The 23,154-nt window shown below is 40.6% G+C and overlaps 1 protein-coding gene across 10 annotated transcripts in view; it reads left to right on the forward strand.

The window, feature by feature from the left end:
• The window catches only part of Chd9 (chromodomain helicase DNA binding protein 9), a 246,550-nt gene that overhangs the window by 51,823 nt on the left and 171,573 nt on the right, over window positions 1-23,154 (forward strand). The window contains exon 1 of one of the 10 annotated variants that reach the window (XM_078032309.1): window positions 15,725-15,865. The exons of 8 other annotated variants lie outside the window; for them this stretch is intronic. The gene's annotated coding sequence lies outside the window, so the exon portion shown is untranslated. Of the gene's footprint in view, window positions 1-15,724; window positions 15,866-15,968; window positions 16,107-23,154 lie in introns of those variants that run through there. One more of the 10 variants, XM_078032308.1, reaches the window with a different exon arrangement.

The following is a 23,154-nucleotide window of genomic DNA, read 5'->3' on the forward strand; positions in this document are numbered from 1 at the left end:
TTGTTCTGTTTTCTCTTTGGGGCTTCTGCTTTTTGGTTTTTACGTCTTGGACTTGTACCAAGAGTTTAAAAATAAATTCTTTTTGAAGAAAGAATTTCCTTGCCTTCAAAAAAGTTTGAGAATCTTTGGATTAGTTGTTCAGCTGCAGTGTAAGGTGTTATTAGCTTTTCTCCATTTGCCTAATGCTGCTTGTCTGCTTACAATTGCCACAAGTAGTCCAACCCCAGAGGTAAGTCAAGTGAACAAATATTATAGGAAGGGCTAGGGGTGCAGCTGGTGGTAGAGAATATGCTTTGGAGGCTCAAGGCTCTGGGTTCCAGCCCTGGTACCAGACACACATGCACAAAATTACAGGGAAATTCTGATACATCCCCTAGTGCAATACCTTATTTTGGATGATTTTTTTTTTCGATTTTTGTTTTGGCTAACAGATGTGTTCTTCTTTCTGGTATTATGTTGCTTATAAACAATGCAGTCATGTTTGCTACTAAAAAAACTTCCTAGCCAAGGTGGTGGTGCCTGTCTATAGTCCTGTCTAACTTAGAGGCTGAGGCAGGAGGAACACTTGAATCCAAGAGTTCAAAGCCAGACTAAACACCCTGTTTCTTATATATGTTAAAAAAGACAAGACAAGAAAAAATTTTCCCCGTTCACATGATGTAATAAAACATTAATGTTGCACAGTAGCCTGCAACTTCTAGGTACTTTGCCACTTGAATGAATCTGGAGATCCCTCAACTAACTAGCTGTAAAAAGAAAACAAACAAAAAAATTAGCTATGATTTATTGATAACTCAATGCATGACAACTTCATGTATACAAGATTCAGGTTATTCACTGTGCAAAAGGATTTTTTTGCCTCTGTCTTTCTAATACATAAGGAAACAAAGGCTAAGTCAGGTTGCAAACTTACCTTGACCACACAAGATGCCAACCCATACCTGTCCCAGCATATTCCAGCTAGTTGCTTCCAGCTGTGAGAAGTCAGGCAGCAGGAGGTCTCTTGTTTTAAGCTGTCCCAGGATCACCTGTCTGACTGCTTTCAATTTCTGCTTCCCAGATCCTCTTATCTACTGAAAATGCCTTGAGTGGAACTCATATCTGTTCAAGTTTGTTGCCCTAATCTTGACTGATAAGAGAGTGTCTGAATTTAAATAGTCCTTTCCGTGGCTTGGATTTCTTCGTTGGAAATGAAAGAACTTTAGAGGTAGAAAATGGAGGTAGAAATAGACTTTGGGGAATGATTAAATGGAGTTTTTTTCTTTGGTACTAGGGATTAAAAACTGTGGTGCTCTACCACTGAGCTATGTCCTCCAGTCCTATTTTTTTGTCGTTTATATTTTGAAACAGGATCTTTTTAAGTTGCCCAGACTGGTCTTGAACTTGCAGTCCACCTGCCTCAGACTCCAGAGTAGCTGGGATTGTAGGCATGTGACATAGCACCCAGCGGGAATGAATGAATGGATTTTTAAATGATCCTGCACTTGGCTGAGCTGTGTTTCTCCTGCTGTAAAGGAAATTGCTTTCCCTGTATGTTGATCTTGTCTACTCTTCTAGTCTAACTGGTTCAGTTTCCCTACTGGTGGGTACATGCTGAGAGGGTATCACAAAGCAAGTATTGATTGTGGGCCTTTTTTTTTCTTTTTTAAATTTAGCACTTTGCCGGGCACGTAGTATATCCTAGGTCAATATTTCTACTCATGGTAACCACTGGATTTTTTTTTTTTTAAGTTCATGCATGAGACAGAAGACTAGTAATTTTCATTTGTATATATAGTGTTTTCAGAGAATACATGTGAACATTATTGATAAGAAACAACAATAAGGTGGTAAGGCAGGCAGCTTAGGTGTTATGATTCTTCTTTCTTTTTTGTACCAGGGATTGAACTGAAGGTAAAATCACTGAGTCCATCCCCAGCCCTTTTATTAAAAAAATTTTTATTTATTTTTGTTGCTGTTGTTTGTTTGTTTTTGTGGTGCTAGGGATTGAAACCAGGACTTTGTGTATGCATGGCAAGCACTCTATCAACTGAGCTATACCCCCAGCTCCCTTTTTGTTTTTTGAAACGGAGTCTTGCTAACTTGTTTAGGGCCTCATTGAATAGCTGAGGCTGTCTTCAAACTTGTGATCCTCCTGCTTCAGTCTCCCAAATCACCAGGATTATAGGCATGTGCTACCACACCTGGCTATGATTCTCATTTCACAAGCCAAAAAAAAAAAAAAAGCTGAATTGCTAATAATTTATTTGGCTGGCTAGTGGTAAAGTTTGGACTGCAACTTGGATATTTCCCTTCTAATCCTGGGTCCTCTCCATTGTACTATATTCATTTGCCCTTTCTAAATGGAGGAGGAAATTAGGTTCCAGTCAACTTCTGGCATGAACTTAGATTTTGTTTGTTTGTTTGTTTGTTTTTTGGTGCAATGCTGGGATTGGACCCAGGGTCTCAAATATGCTAAGAGAGTGTTCCTGCCAGTGAGCTACATCTACAGTTCTAGAGCAGTACTTTCCTATCTGGGCTGCACATATACTGATGCTAAGACTTATCAGTTCTAGGTAGGGTCTGTGCAATTTCCAAGTTCTTCTAATGTACAGTGTCATAGTCTGTTTTCTGTTGCTATGACAAAATACCTGAGACTGGGGTAATTTATAAAAATAGAGAATTATAAAAATAGAGGTTTATATAGCACATGGTTCTAGAAGCCCAGAGCATGGCATTGTCGTCTGCTCAGTATCTAGTAAAGGTCCACTTACAGCATCATCAGATGAGAGAGAGAAAATGTGTTAGCTCAGGTCTCTCTTTCTCTTCCTTATTTATTTATTTATTTACTTACTTATTGGTACTGGGGATTTAGCCCAGGAAGCTCCACCACTGAGCCACACCTCTAGCCCTATTTGTAATTTTAATTTTGAGACGGGTTCTCGCTAAGTTACCCAAGCTGGTCTTCAACTTGCTATTCTCCTGCCTCTCAACCTCTGGAGTCACTATGTTCTTTTCTTCTTCTTATAAAATCACTAACGCTATCATGGGGGCCCCACTCTCATGACCTCATCTACGCCCAATTACAACTCAAGTTTCCATCTTCAATACCATCAGCATCAGAAATTGAGGATTAAGTTTCTATCACATAAAATTTGGGGGGATATTCAAATCAGTAGGGTTTGAAAACTTCTGACAGAGTGTCCCAGTGTCTTGTTCAAAACCAGGTGGGATAAGCAGTTCTTTCTGTCAGAAATTTCAGGTGAACAGTTCCATCAGTGTAAGGTACATATTTATGGACCATCTGTGCTAGGAACAAGATTGAACCTGTTCATGTTGCTTTCCTTCTCGTGGATAGAGACATATAATAATTATATAAATAGGGCCATGATCAGTGTTAAGGAGGAAAAAAACTAGGTAGATGGGAGCCATGGAAAGCTGCTAATCTGAGGAACCATTTTTGCAAAGCCTGAAGGAAAAGGAGAAACAGCTCCCAGAGTCCCTAAGGTAAAGGGAAGAGAAGGTGAAGAGGTCTGAGACAAGGAAGTTCATGTGTTTGAGGAACACAAAGACTTTTGTTAGCCAGGTGCAGTGGCGCCTGCCTGTAATCCCAGAGACTCAGGAGGCTGAGGCAGGAGGATCCCAAGTTCAACGGCAGCCTTAGCAATTTAGCAAGGCCCTATGCAACACAGCAAAATCTGTCTCTATTAAAAAAATACAAAGGACTGGAGATGTGGCTGAGTGGTAAACTGCCCCCTGGTTCAATCACCAGTACCCAAGGAAAAAAAAAAAAGAAAGAAAAAAGATTCTTGTTGCTTTCAGTTATCTAGAACAAGGAGTAACAGATAGTAGGTACCTGCCTGACATTTCTTATCATTTACACACATCACTCAGTATGTTCTTGCCAAATGGTACACAGCCTGCAAAGGAAACACATAAAGAGCCATCTTCAGGAGCCGCCGTAATGTATGCCAGACAAAGAGAAGGCTTTATTCTACTAGCCCAAAATTGCCAACTATGAGAAGAAAGTTCAGCAATCCTACATGACAATAAGATAAAGAATGAAAAGGAGGAACAAAAAAGAACACTCAATTATATATTCGATATTTTTCTTTTATCCTATTGCTAATAATCACTTGAAAGTAGGCTATTGGTGTGGCAGAACTATAGAATACAGGCTATTGGTGTGTGACAAACTGGCCTCACACATTTAGTTCTATGATATGTGTGTGTGTGTGTGTGTGTGTGTGTGTGTGTGTGTGAATGTGTGTTTGTGGTGCTGGGGACTGAACCCAGGGTCCTGAGCATGTGAAGCATGTGTTCTACCACTGAACTACCTCCTATCCTGACATGGTTTTGTTTGTTTGTTTGTTGTTTGTTTCCCTGGCATACTGTTTGTTTATTTTGGTACTGGGGATTGAACCTGGGGTTGCTTTACCACTAAGCTACATCTCCAGTCCTTCTTATTGTTTTAAAATTTTGAGACAGGGTCTCACTAGGTTGTCTAGAGTCTCAGTAAGTTGCTGAGGTTAACCTTGAACTTGTGATCCTTCTGCCTCGGTCTCCTGAGTTACTAGGATATGTTAGACTCCCCCCACCCCCACCCCCAAGTATGGGAATTGAACCTAGGACCTCGCACATGCTAGACAAGTGCCTTATTACTGAGCTATATCCCAAGCATCTGACATAATATTTTTGAGGTCTTTACTCAATCTATCTTTCTGGAAGGTGGAATGTTTCTCAAATATCTATAATACATGAGAAACATATGCATGAGACCTAAATATTTCTATGAATTGCATATTTTAAGAAAAGCACCTTTCAGCTACATGGGGTGGTGCACACCTGTAATCCCAGCAGCTTGGGAGGCTGGGCAGGAGGATCCCAAGTGCAAAGCCAGCCTCAGCAACTTATTGATGTCCTAAGCAACTTAGTGAGACCCCCATCCCAAAGTAAAAATAAGAAGGGCTAGGGGATGTGACTCAGTGGTAAAGTGCTTTGAGTTAAATCCCCAGTACGGGGGGAAAAAAATGAAAACAGGCAAGCAAGTATCTTTCCTGTTACCATGCAAGACTTACTTCTGATTTGATTATGCAAGGCCACTACTACTTAATCACTAATGGTAACTAGAGAAAAAGGCTGTATTGGTCTATTTTCAGCAAAACTCTCTAAGAGCCCACTGCTCTTAAATTAAATTTGTTTTCAATTATGTAACCTGGAATTAATTTTCATGGTTGGCATGTGGTTACTCATCTTCTATAAAACCTTGGAATTCAGTGCAAAGAAAGCAACTATAATTGATATGCATCCTCAACCAAAGGTCCAAGAATTCCAATAAACCCCAAATGTTTTTAAATAAGGGATGATAGTGTCTTAATAAAATAGGAGTGCTTCGAAACATGGTCTTAACAACAAAGGTAACTTTTCTTAACCTCCTCCACCATCCCAAAGAAAACCCCAAAGGGACACAAGGAAATTTCAAAAGACTATGGATATGTTTGTTACCTGCATTGTGGGGATGGGAATATGAAGATATCTGCATGTTTAAACTCTTCCAGTTAATTTTAATTAATTATATACTCCTTTCTCGAATATCAGTTATACTTCAATAAAGCTGGAAAGAAAAGGATAATTTTTAAAATTGATTAATATCACATTATTTTCAAATGGAATATGCAAATATAGTAAAAGAAAAAGAGAGAGAGAAATCCATGAGGCAAGAGAAAAATTGGTTGTGTAATGCAAAAAAAAAAAAAAAGATAGGACTATAGTAATTGTTAAAGAAACATTATTTATTTATCTATGTATCTATGTATCTATTTATTTATTTATTTTTGGTGGAGGCAGTACCGGGATTGAACTCTGGAGCACTTGGCCACTGAACAACATCCCTGGCTCTATTTTGTATTTTATTTAGAGAATTTAGAGACAGGGTCTCACTGAGTTGCTTAGAGCCTCATTATTGCTGAGGCTGGCTTTGAACTCATGATCCTCCTGCCTCAGGCTCCCGAGCTGCTGGGATTACAGGCGTGCAAGAATTTGGGTTTTTCTGTGTAGTTACTTTACTGTTTTGCTGTGTGGGAGATCTAGCCCGGGGCCTTGCACATTCTAGGTACATATTCTGTGACTGAGCTACATTCCCAGCCCTGATTTGTTTTATTATTAACAAAAATGTATGAGTTTCGGAAGGTCTTCCTAAGACCCAAGTAGTGGTGTCAAACCTAGCCAATGACACCATGGGAAAATGACAGCCAAAGTATAATCAGGCTATTTTAAAAAAGAAAGAAAGAGAAAGAAAACTAAGTTAGGACCTCAGGTGCTGTTTTCTCTTATTTTGAATCTTCAAAAAGACAAGAGGGATGAGTTTCTCCTGGAAATAAAATGCCTATAATGCCTAAAAAGCAAACCAGTTGATTAGAAAAATACATGTTTACAGTTTCCATCAGAATTTAGGCTTAGTGGTATAGATGATACATGCTTGTGTGTGTGTGTGTGTGTGTGTGTGTGTGTGTGTGTGTGTGTGTGTGTTGCTGGGGATTGAACCCAGGCCCTTGTGCATGTGAGGCAAGCACTCTACTAAGCTATATCCCTAGCCCCATACATGCTTTTTAAAAATATGCCAATTATAGTACCTGAAGTACTATATTACCAAAATTAATTTTTAAAAAATCAGTAAGTTGGTATTTATTTACTTGATGGAATAATTTGCCATGAGACCAGAGGACCATGTCTATTTTGTTCAGTGTTCTATTCCCACCACCCAGCAATGTGCTTGACACATCAACAGATACTCTTTAAATACTTGCTGAATGAATTCATTTTTAAAACATCAGTCACATTTCATGCACTTGATCACTCCAAACTTGATTTAGATGCAACTTCTCCAGGAGTGCTTATATTACCCAAAGAGAAGCAGATGCACAGAAAGAGGGAATGAGATGCTCAGGGATGTTTTATCAAGGATAACAGCAAAACTTCTTTTTCCTGAAGACCTTTTAAGATTAGGACAAGCAGCTGTTTATAAAAGCTCACAGTGTGAGAGCTGAACTGTCAAATAGAATCATGCTTTGAAGTATATTCCTGGCTAAAAGCAGGGGATCAACTAGATAAAACTTGGAGACTCTAAGATCTGTCCCTGATTAAATGGGCCTAGGAGTAAGAATCTGAAGAATAGCTCCCTGGCTGAACATATTGTTTGGTTGTTCTTATTATTAGCAGCCTCTAGATTTGAAAACAGTATGATTTTTTTTTTTTTTTTTTTTTGGTATTGAGAATTAACTCAGAGGTGCTTTACCACTGAACCACATCCCTAGCCTTTTTTAGTTTTTATTTTGAGACAGGGTCTTACTAAGTTGCTTGCTTAAGTCCTTGCTAAGTTGCTAAGGCTGGCCCCAAACTTGGGATCCTCCTGGAACCACTGGGATTACAGGTGTGCACCACCACACCCAGCACTAAATGATCTTTGAGGTAGCTCTCATAGAGAATTTGCTTGAACAAGAACCTAAAAAGAAGAAGTCTATAGAGTTTTCTAGGACTATCCGTCACTCCTATTCTAACAACTCTTCATTGAGTAAAAGAAATTTCCCAAGTCCTGCGAGCTAATGTGAAGTTCATGTTAACTAGAGTTACTTTCTGATTCTTCCCCTAAAGTAGAGAAGTACCTGAGCTGTTCAGGCTACCTTTCATTACCGCAGAGATGGATATCATATCCTATTCTATAATGTAATGGGGCATAAAATATTCACGTTATGGATCTACATAAAATGTGTAAAATATTTTAAAAAGCATATTTTAACATTTATAAGTACTTATCACTGGTCCATAAAAGAACATTTTTTTTTTCATGCCTTAACCTGCGAATGAGTGTCAAAGATGAGCAAGATAGTTTATGTACACATTTGTTCAGTATTTATCCTGTGTTTGTTATTACTCTTCAGTAGTGTTTCTATGAGAATAATAATCCTTTCTTTTTGTAACCAATGCAGCATCTCACCTATATATGATGCAAGAATTTAAACACATGTAAAGATGGGGGTATAGCTCAGTGGAAGAGTGCCCTGAGTTTGATCTTCAGTAAAGTACACATGCACAAACACACACATGTATATGTAAATTATAACAAAATCACAAACCCAGCAAGTCAAATGTGAAAAATAACAGTGCCACTGTAACAATATTCAGCTTTTTAAAAAATTGTTGGCTGCTTAACTGATTTTATGATATAATTAAAATACATTTCTTGGTCGTTTTTGGTGCGGCTGGGGATTAAACCCAAGACCTTAGTGCATGCAAGGCAAGCACTCTACCAACTGAGTTAAAACCCCAGCCCAACCTTTTTGTCTTAATTTGTGTCCATATAGACTTATACAGATTTAATGTGTATAATACTATAACAAAGTTGGAAGTTACTGGTTGGGTATCACTTTTTTTTTTTTTTTTTTTTTTTAGTACTAGGAATTGAACCCAGGAGGACTTAACTACTGAGCCAAATTTTATGTTTTATTTAAATAGAGGGTTTTGCTGAGTTGCTTAGCACCTCGATTTTTGCTGAGTCTGACTTTGAACTTGCGATCCTCCTGCCTCAGCCTTCCTAGTCACTGGGAGTCTAGGTTTGCACCACCTCATCTGGCTCTCATCATTTTGTTTTAAACAGCTAGTTGAGATACTACTTACTTACCACAAAGTTCACACTTCTGTGGAGTTTAGTATGTTCAGAGTTGTACAATCACCATCCAATTTATCTATTCATCTATCTATCTATTTATTTATTTATATATACATAAATACTGGGGATTGGTTGTACAATCACCATCCAATTTATCTATTCATCTATCTATCTATCTATCTATCTATCTATCTATTTATTTATAGATACATAAATACTGGGGATTGAATATCTGCTAGGTAAATGCTCTACCATTGAGGTATATCCCTTGCCAACCATCTAATTTTAAAATAATTCATCACTCCAAAGAAATCTATGCCTATTAGCAGTCACTCTCATTCTTCATTCCATTATTTCCAATTTGGCCCCAGGCAACCACTAATCTACTTTCTGTCTGTATAGATTTGTTTATTCTGAAAATTTCGTGTATAGTACATTGCATTATACAGTTAAGCCTTTTGTATCTGCCTTTTATCACAAACATTATGTTTTCAAAGTTCGTCTGTTTTGTACCTTATATTGGTACCTAATACTTTTTATGGCTGAATGATATAGTTTTCCATTGTATGGATGCACCACTGTTTCTCCATTTGGGTTGTTTCTACTTTAAGGCTATTATGAATAATGCTGCTATGAGCATTTGTGGGCAAATTTTTTTTTGGGGGGTGTGGGGTATTAGGTATTGTTTTGAACCCAGGGGAATTTTACCACAGAGCTACATGCCCAGTCCTTTTTATTTATTATTTTAAAACACAATTTTTCTAAGTTACTGAAGTTGACTTCGAACTTGTGATCCTCTTGCCTCAGGATCCCAAGTTGTTGGGATTACAGACATCTGCCACTGTGCCAGGCCAGACATATGTTTTCATTTCTCTTGGGTCACTGAGTCATATAATAACTAAGTTTAGCTTTGCTGTTTTCCAAAATGGCTACATCATTTTATATTAGTCCCACCAGCAATTGTGGGAGGGTTCTAATTTATCCAAATCTTCAACAATACTTGTTATTGTTTATCTTTTTTGTTATTGCCATCCTAATGGATATGAAGTGGTTTTGATTTATTTTATATTTTTGTGCTTTTCTGTATGGTTTGATTTGCATTTTTCTAACAACTAATGTTTTGGGCTTCTTTACCTGTATATATGGCCATTAGTATGTCTTCTTTGAAGAAGTGGCTATTCAGATAATTTGACTACTTTTAAACTGGGTTACTTGTTCTTTGGTTGAATTGTAAGAGCTCTTTATATATTTTGAATATTAAACCCTTGTTAGTTATGTGATTTGCAAATATTTTCATTCATTCTATGTTTTGTCATCTTTTCACTTTCTTACTGGGATTCTTTGGGACACAAAGTTTTCCTACCCTGCCCCCACCCCCACCCCCCAACACTGGGGGTTGAATTCAGGGGCACTGTATTACTGAGCTACATCCACAGTCCCTTTTATTTTTTTATTTTGAGACAAGGTCCAGCTAATTTTTCCAAGCTGGACTTGAATGTGTGATCTTCCTGCTTTCGCCTCCAATACGTTCTCCTATTTTGATTACGTTCAAATTATCTATTTTTCCTTTGTTTTATTTTATTTTTGTCTGTTTATTTATTTACAGTACTGGAGATTGAACCAAGGGATGCTCCACCACTGAGACATATCCCCAGCTCTCATTTATTTATTTATTTATTTGTGGTGCTGGAGATTGAACCCAGGGCCTTGTGCATGGGAGGCAAACACTCTACTAACTGAGTTATATCCCCAGCCCCAGCTCTAATTTAATTTTGAGACTGGATCTTGCTAAATTGCTGAGGCTAGCCTCAAATTTAACAGTTCTCCTGCTTCGGTCTCCTAAGTCACTATGATTACAGGTGTATGCCACCACACCCAGCATTGTGTGATCCTTTTGATTTATTGTTTTGTTTAGTTTGGGGGACATCCAACTTTATTCTCTAGGTGTGCATAATCAATTGTTCTGACACTATTTGTTTAAAGGACTACTGTTTCCCCAATTTAAATGTCTTTTTTTTTCTTTTTTTTAATATCGAGGATTGAACCACAGGGAGTTTAACCACTGAGCTCCATCTCCAGTCCACTTTTTAAATTTTTTTTAAAATTTTAAGACAGGGTCTCACTAAGTTGCTGAAGTTGGCCTCAAAGTTGTGATCCTCCCGTCCCAGCCTCCTGAGTTGCTAGGATTACAGGTGTGTGTCATAGCAGGTTTAAATTTCTTGATGCCTCTGTCAACCATATAAAGGTCTCTTTCTGGGCTCTCTAATCTGTTCCATTGATCTGTATGTCTGTCCTTATGCCAGTACCATACTCTCCTGATTATTATGGCTCTATGCTAAGTTTTGAAATCGGGATGTGTGTTGAGTCCTCCTATTATTTCCTTTTTTGAGGTTGTTTGGACTACTCCTAAATGTATACTCCTAAATGTATCAATTCAGCTTAACATGACTGCAGCCATCTTGGGTCATAATCATAATGATTGCCCCAGAGTAATCCTAGTCAGTTCTTCCTGAATAGTTTCCCAGCAAATTATGATACATAAAATCATTAGAGTCATAGGCGGAACTTTACAACTAGACCCTGGCTCCAGGAATATGCCTCTTTGATATTGTCTTAAGATAAACTAGGTACATTCCAGCCAGGATAAAGTCACTTTTTTTTTCTTGGTGCCAGTGATTGAACCCAGGGCTTTGTGCATATGAGGCAAACATTCTACCAACTGAGCTATATCTCAAGCCCCAAAGTCACTTTTATCCTGTACTATAAGTATGTCCCTTTATCTGACCCAAGTTGTGAGGATCCACATGGCCTTGTTGCTGCCTGGGACCATGCTTATGTTACTAAGTCCTCCAATAAATTGCACTCTATGTAATCCTAGATCTGTCTGTCTGCTTCTCTTTCTTCAGTCTCCTAGTGCCTTGGGGCCAGTCAGTCCTTATAAGCTAGGATGGAGTTATTCTGGAACATGTGAGTATCACTTATTATTTTTGTGGTGCTGGGGATTGAATGAACCCAGGGTTTTGTGCATGCAAGGCAAGCATTTTACCAACTGAGCTACATCCTCAGCCCATGAGTATCACTTTTGTAGGTATCACTATGATAGGGTCTAATCCTTGGTTTTGAAGTTTCATGACCTTGGTAGTGTCAGTTTTTCCCCAAAGTGAATATATACTGAAGCATTGGTTGATATTCCTCAAGCTTGCAGGAAAATTCTACAAATTTGCATTGTGGGATATTCTTTTGGTGACCTGAATCAAAATGTCTTGTCAGAAAACTCCACCCTTTAAGTTGGCAAATTAGTTGCTTAAAAAAAAAAAAAAAACTTGCTAGGCCAGGCACCTTGGCTCATGCTTGTAATCCCAGCAGTTTGGGAGGCTGAGACAGGAGGATTGTCAGTTCAAAGCCAGCCTCAGCCATGGTGAGGCGCTAAGCAACTCAGTGAGACCCTGTCTCTAAATAAAATACAAAGTAGGGTTGGGGATGTGACTCAGTGGTTGAATACCCCTGAGTTCAATCCCCAGTTCCAAAACAAACAAACAACAACAACAACAAAACATGCATAGGTCTGGAGATGTATGTCGCTCAATAGTAGAGAGCTTGCCTAGCCATGTGCAAGATCCTGCGTTATCCCCAGTACTACAAAAAGGAAAGAGAGAAAGAGAGAGAGAGAGAGAGAGAGAGAGAGAGAGAGAGAGAGAGAGAGGGGAAGGAAAGAAGGAAGGAAGTGAGGGAGGAAGAGAGGGAGGGAGAAGAAACAAACATGCTTGATAAACATGGAGTTGGAAACTCAGGCATAATGGTAAGAGTTGCAGGTTTTGGAGCCAGGCAGGTTGGTTTATTCCACCCTGCCCCGCCCCCCCTCCATGTACTGCGGATTGAACCCACAGGTGCTCTACCACTGAGCCAAAAATCCCTGTCCTTTTTTATTTTGAGACAGGGTTTCACCAAGTTGCTCAAGCAGGCCTCAAACTTTTGATCCTCCTTCCTTACCCTTCTGAGTAGCCAGGATTATAGGCATGTGACAGCATACTTAGTAGGGTCAGATAGTTATAAGTTTGAATACTATTTCTGTATAGCTAGGGAAAGATTTTGGACTGTATTCTATAAAATGGGGAACAATAATTCTTTTCTCATTGAGTGGTTGTGAAGATAAAAGGAAATAACAAATGTCATTTGTGAGGCTTTGGGACTAAATTTCAGTAAATGACACCTATTATAGGATGTTTTATTCAGGGCATGGTGAATCCTTTTGCTGTAGCACAGGCTTTCTGGTGACCCAAATTATTCTATCCACAGGTGTGAGACCTTTTTGCTTTGAAAGACATTGGGTAAAAATGTAGCCATTCTTAACTGGAGTTGGAAGAGGGGATTTGGAGAATGTGGTTACCATTTGGCTTTTTACATTCTATTGCCTCACAGGAGTGGTAGGTCAGGGTTGGTAGATTTTTTTTTTTTTTTTTAATTTACTTGAACGTAGTGCTAGGCAGGCGCTCTACCCTTGAGCCACCACTCCAGTCCCTGTTGCTAGATTTTGATATTGTTTTGTTTATTGTATTGTTGATACTTCTTAACTTCAATTGTAGAGGGTAGTATGTTCTGGTCTAATTCCTAAACTTTGAGATTCTTCCTCATGTATAACTTCTCCAGAGTCTACATATTCATAAAGTTCAAATACTCATAATATCACAAATGACATAATATCACATGTCCCAAGAATGCATGTACTTTATCTACAGGAAAACCCTACCCAAAGATCTTTACTCAAAACTTCAGAGTCTAAATAATAAAAGTTTATCTGTGTCTAAATTTGTATGGCATACAAACATTTAAGAGAGAGAGAGAGAGAGAGAGAGAGAGAAGGAGAAGGAGGCGGAGGCTGTTTGGTGGGAGCACTGAAAAGTGTCAGCTCATTACTGAGGAAGAAGACATACACAAAAAGACAGGATTTGAAAATAAAAGCAGCATTCTAAGCCATTTGTTATAGGGACACATTCTACTTCTCCTGGTTGTAGTGGTACATGCCTGTAATTCCAGCAACACAGGAGACTGAGGCAGGAGGACAGCAAGGCCATCCTGGGCAACTTAGTGAGATCCTCAGTGATAGAGCACCCTAGATTCAATCTCCAGTAAACCACCCCCCCCCAAAAAAAAAAAAACACTTTTGAGGACATAAGACACAATAATGGTAATAATTTTAATGACCTTAATCACCAAGTATAGGTAATTTCCAGAACATGTATTTACGAAAACATGTTTTCCATCCGATGGTGGGAGTACAGTTCTTTAAAGCAGTCAGTTTTTCATTTATATGGGCTATCTTAATCTTCTATGATGCCAGATAAATGAGGTGTTACTGGCCTTAAAATTGACTCAACAAGTTGAATTTGCAAACCAAAGCATTATTCAAATAAGAAGTAGTTTAGGGAGCTCCTCGATTAACTCTTCCTGTGCATCCTTATTCTGGAGGTTGTTATTAAGTATCATGGAGGGGACTAAACTGTAATTCTTTTTCCTGGCAGGGTTTCCTCCCACCCTTTTCAGCATCTCAGCTAGAATTGTATTGATCTACTCTGGAGAGCCTTTATGAGCAAATATAAAGAATGAAAATACTGAGCAACTAGTACTGTGTATACAGCAGACAGTCTAGTCAAGCAATAAGCAAGGACCCTGACCGCTCTTTTGTGGAGGCTGAAATTTAAGAGATTTCTACCAACTAGAAGGTGAATGTTATATATCACTCACATTGTATGTGAAAACAGTAAACAGTTCTGCTGGCAAGTGCTGTTTTATTTCCTTTTATTTATCTATTGACGCTGAGGACCCAACACAGGGAAATGCTAGGCAAGTGCTCTACCACTGAGCCACACCCCAGCCCAAAAGCTTTCAATAAACAGGTAGGCTGTGTGAAGTTCAAACATTTAATTATTTTGTCTATCTCGGGTTTTAATATGGATTTTAAATTTTTAATTAGGTATAAGGTCAGCTCTAGGCCTGAAAGTAGAATTTTAGAGCTGGGAGGCTTTTAGAAAACTTGTCTGGCCTCTTCATTTTACAGAGGGAAAACCGAGGCCCTGGGACACGTTATGATTTAATGTAGGTCACCGGGTTAATTAGTGACAAAGACGGAACCCAAGTGCCCCAACACCTTCGAGAGTTTTCCAGTATGCCCCCTACTCCTAACCCAGTGTTGCCCTCCCATCCCCTTTTGATCTCCCGCCTCCTTCTTTCTTTCCCTTTCTTAACTGTGCAATTTGGAACGGGAGCCTGAACCTTGGGCAGACCAGGTTTCAGCCCCAGCTTTCCACCCCTAGAGGTGCGCGTTCTCGCTCTGGATCGGGACTCTCGGCTGGGTCTTTCCGCTGCAGGTGTTTAGCACCTGGCCTGAATCGCTGCATCATCGCGGCGGCATCGCCAGACTCCCGATTTTACAGCACAGGCGCGTGTCCCCGGGGTCTCAGCGCGAAAAGAGAACGTGGGTAGGAATTCACGGTCGTTTGAAAGGGTGGTTCTAGAAACCCTCGCTGTTCCTGTGCAAACCCCAGCTGGCCTAGAGATGCCCGGCGCGAGTGACCTCGGCGTCGACCCCGCCACTGGTCAGCTCGCGGCCGGGGCGTGCCCGCTGGGGCCTGACGTGGCGGTGGGGCCGCGGGTGGGCGGCGAGAGGGAGAGAGGCAGCCGGGAGGGCGCGGCCTGACGTGGCGGCCGCCGCGGGGTAGCGAGGGGAGTCCCGGCCACTGCACTGCTCCGTGCTCCGGCCAGAGGGCGCCCGGCCCCAACCCTTCCCCGCCCCGTGGCCGCCTAGGGCTCTAGGAGTAACCGCGCCGGCGATTGGGTCGGTGGCGCAGCGGGGCCATGTTGGAGCAGGAGGGCAACCCCGCCTTCCACCGCCCTCTGCTCTAGGTCAAGCCGGGCCGTGAAGGAAGGAGAACGGCAAGGGGGATCCTCCCTCCGGGGTAGCCCGACACTGCCGGTGTGGCGACAGGAGCTGCGGCGGTCATCACCGCCCCCCCGCTCGCCTGGCCAATCAGCGGCGCGGGTACAAATATGCAAATGATGCGCCGGTGCTGCTGGAGTGCCGCTCGCAGGGGCTGGTGGGGTCGCGCTGGGGGAGTGAACTGGGCCAATCAGGCGGGTGCGTGGCGGCGCGGGGGAGGCGGTGCCCCTGCACTCCTCCCTCCTCTCCCGGCCCCGCGCTGACAGGGGGGCCTGGCCGCGCCGCGGGTAAGTGCTGCCGCCGCCCGCCGCTGCCACCCGCCGCCTTAGGCGTGGGGAGGAAGCCCGGGGACACCGCGGGGCAGCGGCTGCGGCTCAACTGGTGGGGAGAGGAGGGAGAGGGTTCTGTCAGCCAGGTGGTCGCTTGCGGCTGCCCCCGCCTGGCCAGCCGCGCGTGTCAGTCTTGGTCGAGGCAGGGGGCGGCGGGGGCGCCTCAGTCATGGCGAAGCGCGAGAGCCAGCGAGCGGCGGTGAGTACGTGCTTTCTCCGCCGCCGCTGCTTGGCCGGGGTGGGGGGGTCGGGGCAGGCAGGGCCGCGCCGCCGCTGTCTGAGGTGAGGGGCGAGCGCCCCGGGAGGGGCGGGCGCGCGGGGAGGGGGTGCTGCCCGCACGTGCGGCCCAGCTAGCCTGCGGCCCGCCCCGCGACTGTCATGGCTGCGGGCTGCTGCCCCCGCCCCCCAGCCCGCAGACCCTGGGGTCGGGACCCGGCCACCGTGCCTGTTGCGTTGATGGGAGGTGCGGGCAGGGCGTGGAGGAGGTGGACCCCCTTCCCTGCCCCGCGAGAGGTTGGGGCCTCCCTCCCGTGTGGGTTCCCTTCCGAGGGTCGGGCTTCCCTCCATCCTGCAACCTCTTCCCCCGCCTGCTGTCTCGCCTGCGTGACTCATGACAGGGCGTCCCGCGTGAGTGCCGGGAGCCCCGGAGCACGGGACGCCCCCGGCACTTTCCCAGGCCTCGCCTCTTGGTTCCTAGCACCCAGCTTTTCCTGTGTTCTTTCGCTCCGGGGGGCAACCCCGAGGGCCTCTCCACCTCTGAAGCTTGGCCAGGACCCCACGAGCCGGTTTGAGTTCTACCAGTGCTGATGCTTCTCGATGTATGTCTGGGTGTGGGACGCGATGGGTGGTTCCAGGACTCTCTTCTCCGACATCCATCCCAAAGCCAAGAACGACTCAGACTGCCTGGGTGTCTAACTGGCTTGTTGCAGCCGCCAGCTCAGAGAGAGGTTTCTGTTTGTTCCTTTTTTGGTTTTGTTTTGCCTCAAAAGAAAAAAAAAGAAAAAAAAAAGAAAGAAAAAAAAAAAAAGAAAAGAAAAAAGAAAGAAAAATAAAACTTTTTGGAACAAAGTAGACAAGAATTAAAGTTGCGATATTAGTAGTGCTATACAATTTCTTTATGAAGCTTGGGATTTGACACTATTGTGACTTTTATCCATTTATGTGAAATACATCTTCCGATACCCTCTCCCCCATTAAATAAAGTTTATGTTCATTAATAAAACCACTGTCACAGTTTAGTTCCTCAGTTTTGCATGCTGCCTTTCACCTTTTTCTTTTTTGATTTCACATTCTCCAGTTCTTAACCATGATTTGAACTCAGAAGATTTCCTCTTATTGATGTTACTTTCTACTTAAACTCTGTACATAACTATGCAGGAAGTTTTAAAGGAACAACTTGGTCTACAAACACTTGAATATACAGAAGGTGAATTTGAGAGTACTCAACAATGCAGGAGGAGGAGATTTTTAAGTTCTTTGTAGTGCAAAGTGATGAGCATAGTGCTTTTTCTGTTCTTGAATTTACAGAACTTGAATTTAGATGCAGCTTTTTGCCTACAGCAGGCAACCTGGAAACTTACAGGTTTAAGTGAAGAACATCGTTTCTCAGGGCAAGTTAAACTTCTTATGTATCTTGAAGACTTTCTTCATTGAATTTGATAATATTAAATAGTTACAATGTACTACAAATATTAGCAAGTCTCAGTCCTTAGGGAGTTTCATATAAGTTACAGACCATATAATATGGACATGAAATGCACTGGGGGAAAAAAGTAGTTGTCTTTCAGGTTTGGTTAAGGGTAACCCTCCTCATGAAGAATTTCAGGGAGGTGATAATATAGTGTAAGAAAATCAAACCAAATCAAAAAACACAACTTGTGATTGATTGACTAGGGGGAGATTCTGTCCTAAGGACATAGGAAATTACCATTAGAAATGACAACAGTAGGGCTGGGGTTGTGGCTCAGTGGCAGAGCTCTTGCCTCATACATGTGAGGCACTGGATTGAATCCTCAGCACCACATAAAAATAAATAAACAAAATAAAGATATTGTGTCTATGTATAACTAAAATAAAAATTTTAAAAAAACAGCAATATTGTGATTATGACCAGTAAAACCCTGTTCTTGACTTGGAGAGAATCAAGACTGACTTGTGTAGCTGTAGTCAGTTTTCTTGACCTCTGCCAGCTTTAGATTTCTTCAATATAAAATTTAGTTTCCAGCATTTGTATAGTTTTAAGGTTCTCAGTATTTTATGAGGTTTGTCCCCTGAAATACAAAAATTATATTTGGATTTCAAGTGTTAAGACCAATGTTTAAAAACAAGTAGTGGTAGAGTTGGCCTTTTGCAAAGCACATTTATTAAAGAAAAATCTCAAAGAGGGACAGGTATGAATAAAGATTAAAAAACTAAAAGCATCCTTAATGAAAAAAGCCTAGGACAAGATTAAGATTAATGAAACTGACCATGCTGCAAACCTGTAATCCCAGCTACTTTGGAGGTTGAGACAGCCTGGGCAATTTAGGAAGACCCTGTCTCGGAACAAAATATAAAAAGGGAAAAAGGCTAGGGATGTAGCTTAGTTGTAGACTGCTCTTTTTTTTTTTAATTTTTAAAAAGTTTTTAGTTGTAGATGGACATCGTATCTTTATTTTTGTTTACTTATTTATTTTTTAGTGTGGTTCTGGGGATTGAACCCAGGTCTTCATGCATTCAAGGCAAGTGCTCTGCCACTGAGCTACACCCCCAGCCTTCTAGAATGCTCTTGAGTATATAATAGTATATAAATTATTTTTCAATTTGAATGTATTATGAGAAACTCTTAGCTTCAAACCACTTATCTAATGCAATTAATTTTGGTACATGAAAAGTTTAGATATTCTAAAGGGTTAAATGTGTTGTTAATGTAAATAGTAGAAGAAAAAGCTAACTAGAAATAAAAGAAAAATGAAATTCTAAAGATATCAGAGTAAAAAAAAATGACAGATAATAGACCTACTGGGGAAATTTTATCAGATAATAATAATCAGTACAGTGAATAAAGAGCATAGGGAAGAATATCAAAACTTGAGGTTGTTGATCAATGTGAAAACTGTTGAAAGCATGTAATATAAGTGTTTGAAAAACTTAACTTTTCTTCCTGTTGACTGGGGATTGGAACCAAGGACCTGAGCACATGCTAAGCAAGTAGTTTATTACTAAGCTATATACATCCAGCTCAGACACGTACTTGCTATACTCAGCCCTTTGGTGCTGGGAATCAAACCTATAGCCTCAGAAACGTTAGGCCAGTACTCTACCACTGAGCTGTATCACCAGTCCTTTTGAAAAACTTTAAAAACTGAAAACTGGAGTTATAAGAGATTTATGGACACTTTCTTAAAAGAGAATGTTTTTATTTTTAATCTTTTAAATTCTTTGTAGTGTTAACAAGAGATGGACTTCTTACATAAATTTAAGATTTTGCTTTTTTATACTTTTAACTTTGTGAAGATAAGTTCTTACTTATGGGTGCTATCATGTAGCACTTTATGCTTCTGTTTATTTCCTTATTGAAGTTTCATTCCCTTTCCACCTCTTGTAACTTGCCAGTTTGAATTCCACCTTGTGAATAAGATCATCTCTTGTTTTTGTCTTATTTTGTGTTGTTTTTGGCACCAGGGATTGAACCCAGGGGCATTTAACCCTTGAGCAACATCTTCAGCCATTTTTTATTTTGAGACTGGGTCTTGCTGAGTTGCTGATGCTGAGACTGTTTTGAACTTGGAATTAATTCTCCTTCCTTGGGCTATCAAGCCACTGGCATTATTGGAGTTCATCACCATGCCTGGCCCTCATCTCTTGTTGTGGCCCTTAGGGATTTCTTCTTCCCATGAAACAATGTTTTTTGTCTCACTTCCTGACATCTCTCTTGTATTGCCTTTAAGTTTTCAGGAACATTTGTGCTCTTCTTTTTTAGATACAGTTGGAAAGCTAATCAAGTGACAGTGGGAGACAGAAAGGGAAGCCACTTTTCAGCTATAATTTATTCTCTAGTCTCTGGGTTGTTCACATCCATTTATTTATTAAACAAATTTAAATGTTGTATTAATTTATTATATGTCATATTAAGTTTAGTGATCTTTACCTTCATGGAATGCACATTTTAATAGTAGAGATAGGTAAACAATAAGTAAATATATATAAAATGACAACTTATGATGAAGTCAATGAAAAGAATTGACTGCTATGAGATAAAGGGGTAGGATTTTAGATTTTGTGGTCAGTGAAGACCTCTTTCAGGTAGTGACATTTAAGTTGAGACATAATAAGAAATCAGACAAGTAAAGAGGGAAAAGAGTTTTATTGGAAAAGAGAAATTTGTTTGAATACTATGAGGCAAGAAAGAACTTATAGTTTAAAAATACCAATGTGAGCCAGGCACAGTGGTGCATGCCAGTAATCCCAGTAGCTTGGGAGGCTGTGGCAGGAGAATTGCAAATTCTAAGCCAGCCTCAGCAAGAGGGAGGCACTAAGCAACTCAGTGAGACCCTGTCTCAATAGAATTCATAATAGGGCTGGGGATGTGCCTCAGTGATTGAGTGCTCCTGAGTTCAATCCCTGATAAACCTCCCCCCACCAAAAAAAATTACGAATGTGAAAATGGATTGGATAAGGCCAGAGTGAAGCAAAAATATTTTAATATATAGTTGTTTTGACTGGACATAATGGTAGCTGAAATTAGGATGGCAGCTGCAGAAGTGAAAGAAAGCATTATCTTCTTTTCATATATTTCCTTTATTTTTTTCCTTTCATATGCATATAACATACATATAAGAAATAGGTTGAGGTAGGATGAGCCATTAACAACTTGACGATGGCTTGATTGGATGTTAGAAGAAAGGTGTCAAAAATTATTTCAGTAATAGTTCCTGACTTAAGAAACTAGAGAGATGGTGACAATGATTGAGATGAAGATGATGAAGGGAGGAAAAAGTTTGGCAAGAAATGAAGTTTTGAGCACCATTGTCAGACAAGTACAGTAGAAAATGAAGTTTGCCTTTATGTGACAATGGTAGTTAGTTCAGGATAGGATAGATATAACTACATGTGATGCCATAGCAAGCTTCATGTTTATCTTTTAAAGCTTTTATTTTTTTAACTTTTATTTATTTATTTTTTGGTACCAGGAATGGAACGCAGAAGCACTCAACCACTGAGCCATATCTCTAGCCTTATTTTGTATTTTATTTAGAGACAGGGTCTCACTGAATTGCTTAATGCCTCACTGTTGCTGAGGCTGGCTTTGAACTTGGGATCCTCCTGCTTCAGCCTCCCAAGCTGTTGTGATTACAGATATGGGCCACTATGCCCAGCTCTTATTTTAATTTTTTTGGTGCCAGGGATTAAACCCAGAGGCACTTTACTACTGAGCCACATCTTCAGCTCTTTTTAATGAGAGAGGGCCCTCACTAAATTGCTAAGGATGGCTTTGAATTTGAGATCTTCCTGCCTCAGCCTCCTGCACTGCTGGGATTACAATGTGTGCTCCACTTTGGGCTTCACTTTGAAAAAGATAACTGAGATGATTTTATGGGGTGTACCAGAGATTGACAATTACATGCATGCACCACGACCTGAGCTGATCTTTTTAACAATTCAGTTTTTGAAGTTTTATTTGTAAATAGTCTCATAATTCAGATTAAATTAGATATAAAGTTGTGAAAGAAATAATAAAGATTGAGCATCCATAAGCTGAAAACCTGAAATTTAAAATGTATCAAAATCCCTAACTTTTTAAGTACTGACATGATACCTCAAATGGAAAATTCCATACCTGATCTAATTGTGATGGATTGCAGTCAAAATGAAGGCACAGTAAAAATACTGTATAAAATTATCTTTAGACTATCTGTAGAAGGTGAAACAAATTAATTTCATGTTTAGTCTTGGATCCCATCCCTAAAATACCTCATACATGCCTATGGAAATATTAGAAAACCCAGAACACCTCTGGTCTTGAGCATTTCAGATAAGATATACTCAACTGAGATAATATTTGATGAATTTAAATATATAATAGGTGATGGTGCAGAATATAAGTTTCATGGCCTTGATATTCTTATTATAATAGCAGCCTTGTCAGTTATTAGCTCGCAGGCAGCCCAGTGCTAAATTTGTAATCCCTCTATCTGATGGGGTCTTGCTAACTTGCTTAGGCTAGCCTTAAACTTGAGATGGTCCTGCCTCAGGCTTCCAAATTGCTGGGATTATATCTGGCAAAGTTTGTTTTATCTTAAAATTATATTCTGTCCACATCACAGATCAGATAAATTTTAAAAATTTAAAAGCTAATTTCTGTTTTTGCAGTGTTTATTTTTAAAAAGGCATTTAGAGCTGAGAGAGAGTCTTTAGGATTATAGACTTGCACCACTGTGCCAGGTGAAACCCTGTGTTTGATCTCCAGCACCACAGAAGTGAAAGACAATATAATGTTGACTCTCATCTGAAATCCCAGCTACTAGAGGGGCTGAAGGCAGGATTGCAGTTGTAGATAGACAGCATGCTTTTATTTTATTTGTTTATTTTTATGTGATCCTGAGGATCAAACCTAGTGCCTCATACATGCAAGGCAAGCGCTCTACCACTGAGCTAGAACCCCAGCCCCTGAAGGCATGATTGCAAGTTCAGCCTCAGCAATTTAGTGAATCTCTAAACTTAGTAAGACCATGTCTCTAAATAAATAAATAAATAAATCAAAGGGCTGAGGATGTAGCTCAGTGGTAAAGTACCCCTGGGTTTAATCCCCAATATCCCCCCCCGCACCCCCCCCACCCGCACACACACACCTGCAAAAAAAAAAAACAAAGATTTTTTCACCTGAGTGAAGTGGCTCACACTTAAAATCCAGCGACCTGGGATCTGAGCAGGAGGATATATTCATCCTTAGCAATTTAGCAAGCTCTTCAGCAACTTGGCAAGATTCTGTCTCAGAAAAGAGTGACAGGAGTAGGGGGACAGGGGATGTGGGGGTGCTGGGGTTGTAGCTCAGTGTGAAGAACTGGGTTTGATTCTCAGCATGCATATCATATAATAAATAAAATAAAGGTCCATTCACAACTAAAAAGTATTGAGATGTAACAGTGTTCAAGTGCTCTCAGTTCAATCCCCACTACCTTTGAAGAAACAGGTCCTCTTAACCTAAAATAAATCTAGGAATGAGAAATGTAGCTCAGTTAAGTTATAGTGCTTGTCTCACATGTACA

This window comes from Ictidomys tridecemlineatus, chromosome 15 (genome assembly GCF_052094955.1).
Source record: "Ictidomys tridecemlineatus isolate mIctTri1 chromosome 15, mIctTri1.hap1, whole genome shotgun sequence".
Classification (NCBI taxonomy): Eukaryota; Metazoa; Chordata; class Mammalia; order Rodentia; family Sciuridae; genus Ictidomys; species Ictidomys tridecemlineatus.